Consider the following 6,466-nt stretch of genomic DNA (forward strand, 5'->3'; position numbering starts at 1 on the left):
CTAGGGCGCAAGCGGTGTAAGCGGAGACCTGCGACGTGGAGGGAAGGTGGGGGGACGAGAGGGAGGGCGCCCGAGGTTGGGAGTGATACCAACGCGGCCAGGGCGAATACCTGAAGGAGGGGCGTCCGCACAGGTCGCGGGCTCGAGCCCAAGCGCTGGCGGAGAGGGCTGCGGAGGCGAGGGGGAGGGGACTGAAAAGGCCCGGAGGACCGGGTGTCCCCGCAGACCGTCTAGTCACCGAAAGCCGGACCCACGCACCACGCACCGGACCGCCCGGCCACGCCTGTCCCCGCTGTGCTCGCGCCCGCCGGGACTCACCCTCAGCGCCGCCGCCGCCCCCGCCGCCACCCCCGGCCGTTCCAGCTCCGGCTCCCGAGGCTGGTGCCCGCGGCTGCTGCTGTGGCCGCCCCTGAGTCTTGGAAAGTGAAGCCACCGCCTCCGTGAGCCGCTGCCGCCGCCCGGCCGTCCGCGCGCGCGCCCGAGAGTGCGCGTGCCCGCGCGCCCGCCCGGGAGAGACCGCGAGAGCGCGAGCCCCACGTCGGCCGCGCGCGCGCCTCCCCGCCCCCCCCCCGCTCCGCCCCTCTTCCCCGGCGCGCGACCGCGAGGGGGCGGGGGCGGGCGCGCGCACGGGCGGGCTGCCCCGCCGGCCGGGCGAGGGGCGGGGAGGCGGCGCGGAAAAGTAAAGTGACAGCCGCGTCCCGCTAGCGAGAGGCGGCGGGGGTGGGCGAGGGGCGTCCCACGTTAAAGGAACGGCAGGGACCGGGAGAGGTGAGAGAAACCGAAGCTGCCCAGGCGGCTTGAGGGGAGGGGACGCGAGGACCTTGACGGGCACGCGCATTAAAGGGAAATGCTGGCTGGGGGTGGGAGTTGCCCTAGGACCAAGCGGGGAGCGGCATTTTACCCCCATCCACTGCAGCCATTGGCTTCACACTTGACTCAAAGCTTTCGCAAAGCGCCCACAGGGCCTGACCCTGTTGACACACTAAACAAAACTCGGACGCGTGGTGTCCGCATGCACCAAAATGGGAAAACTTCGCATTGGCCTGGAAAGTTCGCCAAGGCTAAGCTAGAATCTTCGCCCTAGACTACAACACGAAAGTCCTTGTGCCTTTTAGCTCGCCCCGGCCCAGAATGTACAGCAGTGGCTGGGAGCGCCAGGCCATTTAGCCCTAAAATATCGGGGAGAGAGGTAGGGGTAGGCCGGAGCAGCACTATCCGATTGAATGGAAAGCTGCCTTAATGCCCGGTTGAAGGGTATGGGAACAGTGGCAGTTCTGTGGGTCACTCAAGGGAACATTGGGTTTCCCTATAATCTTCACCCCAAACGACCATTAAAAACAGATAAACAACTATGCCTGCTATGTAAACTCAGCTTCCACAAAATCTCTCCCACCCCAGCCCTTACCAACGGATTGCTCTTGTTCCTACTAAATCTCTCATATAGAAGGAGCTGTCACTGTATACGGAAAGGTGTACTGCCCAGAGAGTGCTGAAGACAGCCTCGCAGAGTACACCGCAACTCAATCAGCCTGAAAGAAACAGTGCAATAAGACCCCAGAGGACAGGAGCAAGTCAAGATCCAGAGCTGAAAATCCTTTTATCAAATGCTTTCTTCACGGACTATTACTTTATTACAATATTCCTGAAAATTGCCAAAAGTAGGTATTGGCTTCTAGCCTCCATAAATCAACACTGAGCAAAAAGTAGATGAGTTCTTATATTATCACTCCTATGTATTACTCAAGGATATCAGCAGGCCCCTTTACCTTTAAACTCTGAAACATGTATGTTGGAGGATTAGAAATGAGCATATCCTGGAATCATCAATTGTATAACCCCCTATACCTCTCACATGGTGCAATATATTAGTAGGAAAATGTGACATGCATCAAATTTGATTTTTAATTTTTCCAATATGACCAAAATAGAGCACTTCATAGACTGCCTTAAATGTGCATAATTTATTTTACTACATGTAACTTTTATATGTTAGTATTTTCACTTTGCTGTTTGTGTTTTAATATGTTTTGCAGCTGTTTGGTCAGGATAGATGACAGAATCCCCATTTCCTAGGTCTCTATATTTTTCTCCAAATAAATTGCTCTTATATATACTCTCAGGTATATATCCTGTTGGTTTTTGTTCATTTACAATGAATATTTTATAAGGAAGTACTCCTCTATGATAGAAAGTATCAAAGTTGTTTTTCAGTTCTGGTCATTGGCCTCTGGGGGCCAGGGATGCAGCAATGTCAACTCGCAGCTTTATGAAGGGATTGGAACAGGTTTCACTGCTTAAATGCTGAAACTGTGGTTGCTACAGTACTTCATTTATCTGTAGATGATTTAACTGTTGTGTACCATTTTTCTGGGTTTAAGAAGGGTACAATACAAATCAGAGTTACCCTTTTCATTGATTCAAGGAATATTTATTGAGTACCAGACTGTCTAGATGATTGAGATATGACGAATAAAAGAAAAGTCTCTGTCCCTACAGAGCTTCGCTATCCTGAAAGTATCCACTCCCCACCCCTTACCTCTGCCTCCCCCCCCGCCAGACACACAGCTAATACTGTGGTCTAAGCCACCATCATCTCTCAATAGCCTCCTACCTGATTTTTCTACTTCCCTATCCACTCTCTACTCCTACCGCACACACTCCTATCCCCCTGTCTCTGCACAGAACAGTCTGTGTAATCCTTTAAAACACAGGTCTCTCCTCAGAACCTCCAGTGGCTTCTCATCCTAGAGTAACAGCCAAAGTTCTTACAATGGCTACATGGCTACATTGTATATGATCTACCCACCACCCCCAACCAGGACTCTGCCGACCTCACATTGTACAATTACACTCTGTCCTCATCTCCCTCCAACCACTCTAGCCTCTGCTGTTATGGAACACACCAAACATTTCTCAGCCTCAAAACTTTTGACTTAGAATTTCCTATCTCTAGAACATTTTTCCCTTCCACTCCTCTTCCAGCACTTCCTATCCCCCCTCCTCTGCTTTATTTTTATTCATGATCATCTTAATAAATCTGACAATATATTTTTACTTTATTTTAGTCTTTCCCTTCTCTCCCACTCCTCTCTCTTTCCCTCCTCTACATATAAGCACCTTGAGAACAAGGATTTTTTTTTTTTTTTTTGGCTGGGGTTCATTGCTATATATATAGTCAATAAATACTGGTTGAGTAAATGAAATTGACCTCTTTTAGTTGGTGGCATAATAGACATTGTTCTAATTTCTTCAATAATAATAATAAGCATTTACTGTGTTCTTAATTTGTACCGGGCTAAGTTCCAGCACTTTATATATACTAGCTCACAAACACTCAATAAGGTTGGTTTTGCTCAGTCAACCCCACTGTACAGATAAGAACACTGAAGTGCAGAGATTATGTCACTTGCCCACAAGCACACTGGTAATGAAGAACAGGGCTGAGATTTGAAAACTGCAGTTTGGCTCTGGAGTCTGTGAACTTCAGGACACAATAGCATGAGACCAGTGCTATAAACATAAGTTTTACTTGCTTTTCTCAGTTCCTCTCCCCTGAGACTCAAATTTGGTCTGCAAATAAATAGCTCTCCTTCCTTGTATTTCCTGTTCTTGCCCATCAATCTGTCATCATGAGCTCACTCTCCTACACTTCTTATTTCTGAGCTTTAATTTAGAGCCTGCACTTTCTCCCCTAGAACTGGCAAATGGGAATGTCTCATAACTTTTGTTACTGCCAACTTCATGAGTAGGCGGAGTCACAATCAAGTTTTCTAGTCTGACTGAAATGCTGATAGAAAAGACCTCTACAGGGGTAACTGGGCTGGATTTTAGCAAAACACATCATACTGATAGAGCTACTGCTTATTTAGGTAGCCTTTATTCTTGTTAAGACATCCAGTGATCAGGAGTTATTAAATATTTGGATCGTACCCCCTGAAGGAAATATATTAGTTTAAGTTCACAACGATTAGGACCTGAGAGAAAGGGATGAAAGACAATCACTTGTCTGGCTTGAAAGGGGTTGTAGGCACCCTGTGGTTACTCTGAATGTCTTGGATGCTTAAGAAGGAGAACACTCACGTGGGAAAATTGAAGCTCCATTGGAGCTAAGACCCTAGGATCCCATTTCCTAGTACAGTCCCAACACAGAGGCATGCACCAGGTGCTAAACAAATGTTTTTACATAAAGGAATAAATGAATTCCTAACAGGGAAATGGAAGAGTGCTGAGGACAAGTACTCCTGACTTTTCCAAACTTGATCATAGACTGCTCCCTGAGCTGCTATGTACCATTGTATATGTTACACACTCTAAAATATCAAGGGACACCGTTCACACAAATTAAAATGCAAACACAGAAGGCTGACTGCTCCTCCCACCCCTAGCCTCTGCCCAAGTATGGTAGTCAGTCTGTAGGATGGCCTCAATGATCCCTGTTCCCTGGTATTCATACCCTTGTGTAGCCCCTCCTACATCATACCAGGATTGGTATAATGGTGAGAAGTGATAGTGCCTCACTTCCAAGATAAGTTTATAAAAGACATTAGGGCTTCCAGCTTAGTGTCTCTCTCTCTCTCAATCCCTCTCTCTCTCTCTCTCTCTCTCTCTCTCTCTCTCCCCCACCTCCTTCCTCCCTCCTCCTCCCTTAACCTCCTCTGTCTCTCTACTTACTCTGGGGAAAGCTAGCTACCCTATTGTGAGTAGTCTTGTGAAGAGGCCCATGTGGCTAGGAACTGAGGTCTCCCACTAACAACCATATGAGTGAGCTCAGAAACAGACCTTTCCTCCTTAGCCAAGCCTTCTGATGTTGCAACCCTACTCAACTTCTTCAGTGCAACCTCATGCAAGACGGTAGACCAGAAATACCCAGCTAAGCCACTTTTGGACCTTGAGATAATAAATGTTAGTTGTTTTCAGCTGCTAAGTTTGAAGGAAACTTGTTACGCAGCAAAAGACAATTAATACACATGCTCTCTGCTCTCTAATGATGAAGTTCATTCTTCAAGTCCTTTAGGCATGAAGGATGCTTCTGCTGTGGTAGTTCCTGTGGAGTCCTACCCACTCCTGAAATGTGCTATTGCATCCAACTTCCCAGAAATACAAACAGAGGGACTTAAGTAGGTGCTGAGATATGGGTAAAGGGTTCAAAGAGAGAGCACAGTCCAAGAATGGAAAAAAAGAAAAGTGATTCAGAGGGGCTATCTTTAGACACCAGAGGGAGAATCTGCTCTGAAAAAGACTATCAGAACAAAGGAAAGAATAATGACCTGTAAGAGTCAGATTTGTTGAGCAATGAGATTATAGATAAGGTTTTCTTTGATATAGTTGTTATTTTGTTAGTAATAAAATCAATAAAAATATCTTAAACTTAGGAAAACCTCAGAAGGAAACAAGAATGGAAGGAGGAAAAGCCTTGCCTTGATTTGCACTTTTCTTAGGCAGCACAGAGATGCTTTGGAACTGGGATATATGGATTCATGATCTTGGCTCTACTTCTTCCTTGCTGTGATGATGGACAAGTTATTTAATTTCTTACTGACTCAGATTCCTCATCTACAAACAGAGCTTATTTTAACAGCTAATACTGTTATAGAGTAAGAGAGAAGATTGAGTTCATGTACGTACACAACTTAAATAGAACTTGAAACAAAACAAGTACCATAGAAGTGAGAGCTACGAGTCTTCTCAGTGCTTTGATAAGTGGAAGGTCATGTCCCCCTCAAATCTGGGTGTTATTACCTCACTTTAATTTGCCACTTTTCTTGCAAGCAGTCTCTGGTCAGTCACAGCAGGATATCTCTCTGCATCCTATACTGTTTAAAAGCCTGTGTCCCCTACTTTGCTGTGAGCTACTCAAGGACAGAGACCATGCTTATTTATCTCTGTGTCTACACTTTAGAATAAAGGTTATGCACTCCAAAATGGTTAGAAGAATGAATGAACATACCTGCTTTTACAACTTCCATTTTCTTGAATTACGGAACTTTGGGAGAGAGGTGTAATTATTTCATGTCATTCATATCAACAACCATTTCAAAGAACACACAAGTTCTTTACTATTTCTTATAAATTCAGAAAATATATTAATGAATATTTTCTAGCACTTCATTAACCCTCTGGCCCCCTCTGCCAGAGTTTCTGAAGAAAAATTGTGAAATCTCCTTATTTATGGCCAAAATGAAAAAAATATGCTATTTGCTGTCTTTATCGTATTGCTTTTATTTTCCTCTACAGTCATCTTTATACTACCTTCTATACTTGGAAATGCACAACTTTTTAACAACCATTTTATCAAGATATAATTCATAAGCCACACAGTTTGCCAATTTAAAATGTATAATTCAATGGTTTTAGTTTATTTACATATTCACTGGAAGGCGCAGTTTTTGTGAATGGAGAAAAATACTCTTCTGCTTTCTTTCACTGTCTATTCTATTTTTTTCTATTGACCAGGGCTTACTATGAG

General features: G+C 45.4%; 1 protein-coding gene across 2 annotated transcripts in view; it reads right to left on the reverse strand.

The window, feature by feature from the left end:
- Positions 1 to 483, reverse strand: part of UBE2E2 (ubiquitin conjugating enzyme E2 E2) — a 287,961-nt gene extending 287,478 nt beyond the window's left edge. The window contains exon 1 of one of the 2 annotated variants that reach the window (XM_039836763.1): positions 319 to 483. The gene's annotated coding sequence lies outside the window, so the exon portion shown is untranslated. Of the gene's footprint in view, positions 1 to 110; positions 284 to 318 lie in introns of those variants that run through there. The other variant, XM_039836764.1, reaches the window with a different exon arrangement.
- Between the last annotated feature and the right edge of the window lie 5,983 nt (positions 484 to 6,466).

The sequence above is a fragment of the Pteropus medius genome, unplaced genomic scaffold, assembly GCF_902729225.1.
Source record: "Pteropus medius unplaced genomic scaffold, Ma_sr-lr_union100, whole genome shotgun sequence".
NCBI classification, from domain to species: Eukaryota; Metazoa; Chordata; class Mammalia; order Chiroptera; family Pteropodidae; genus Pteropus; species Pteropus medius.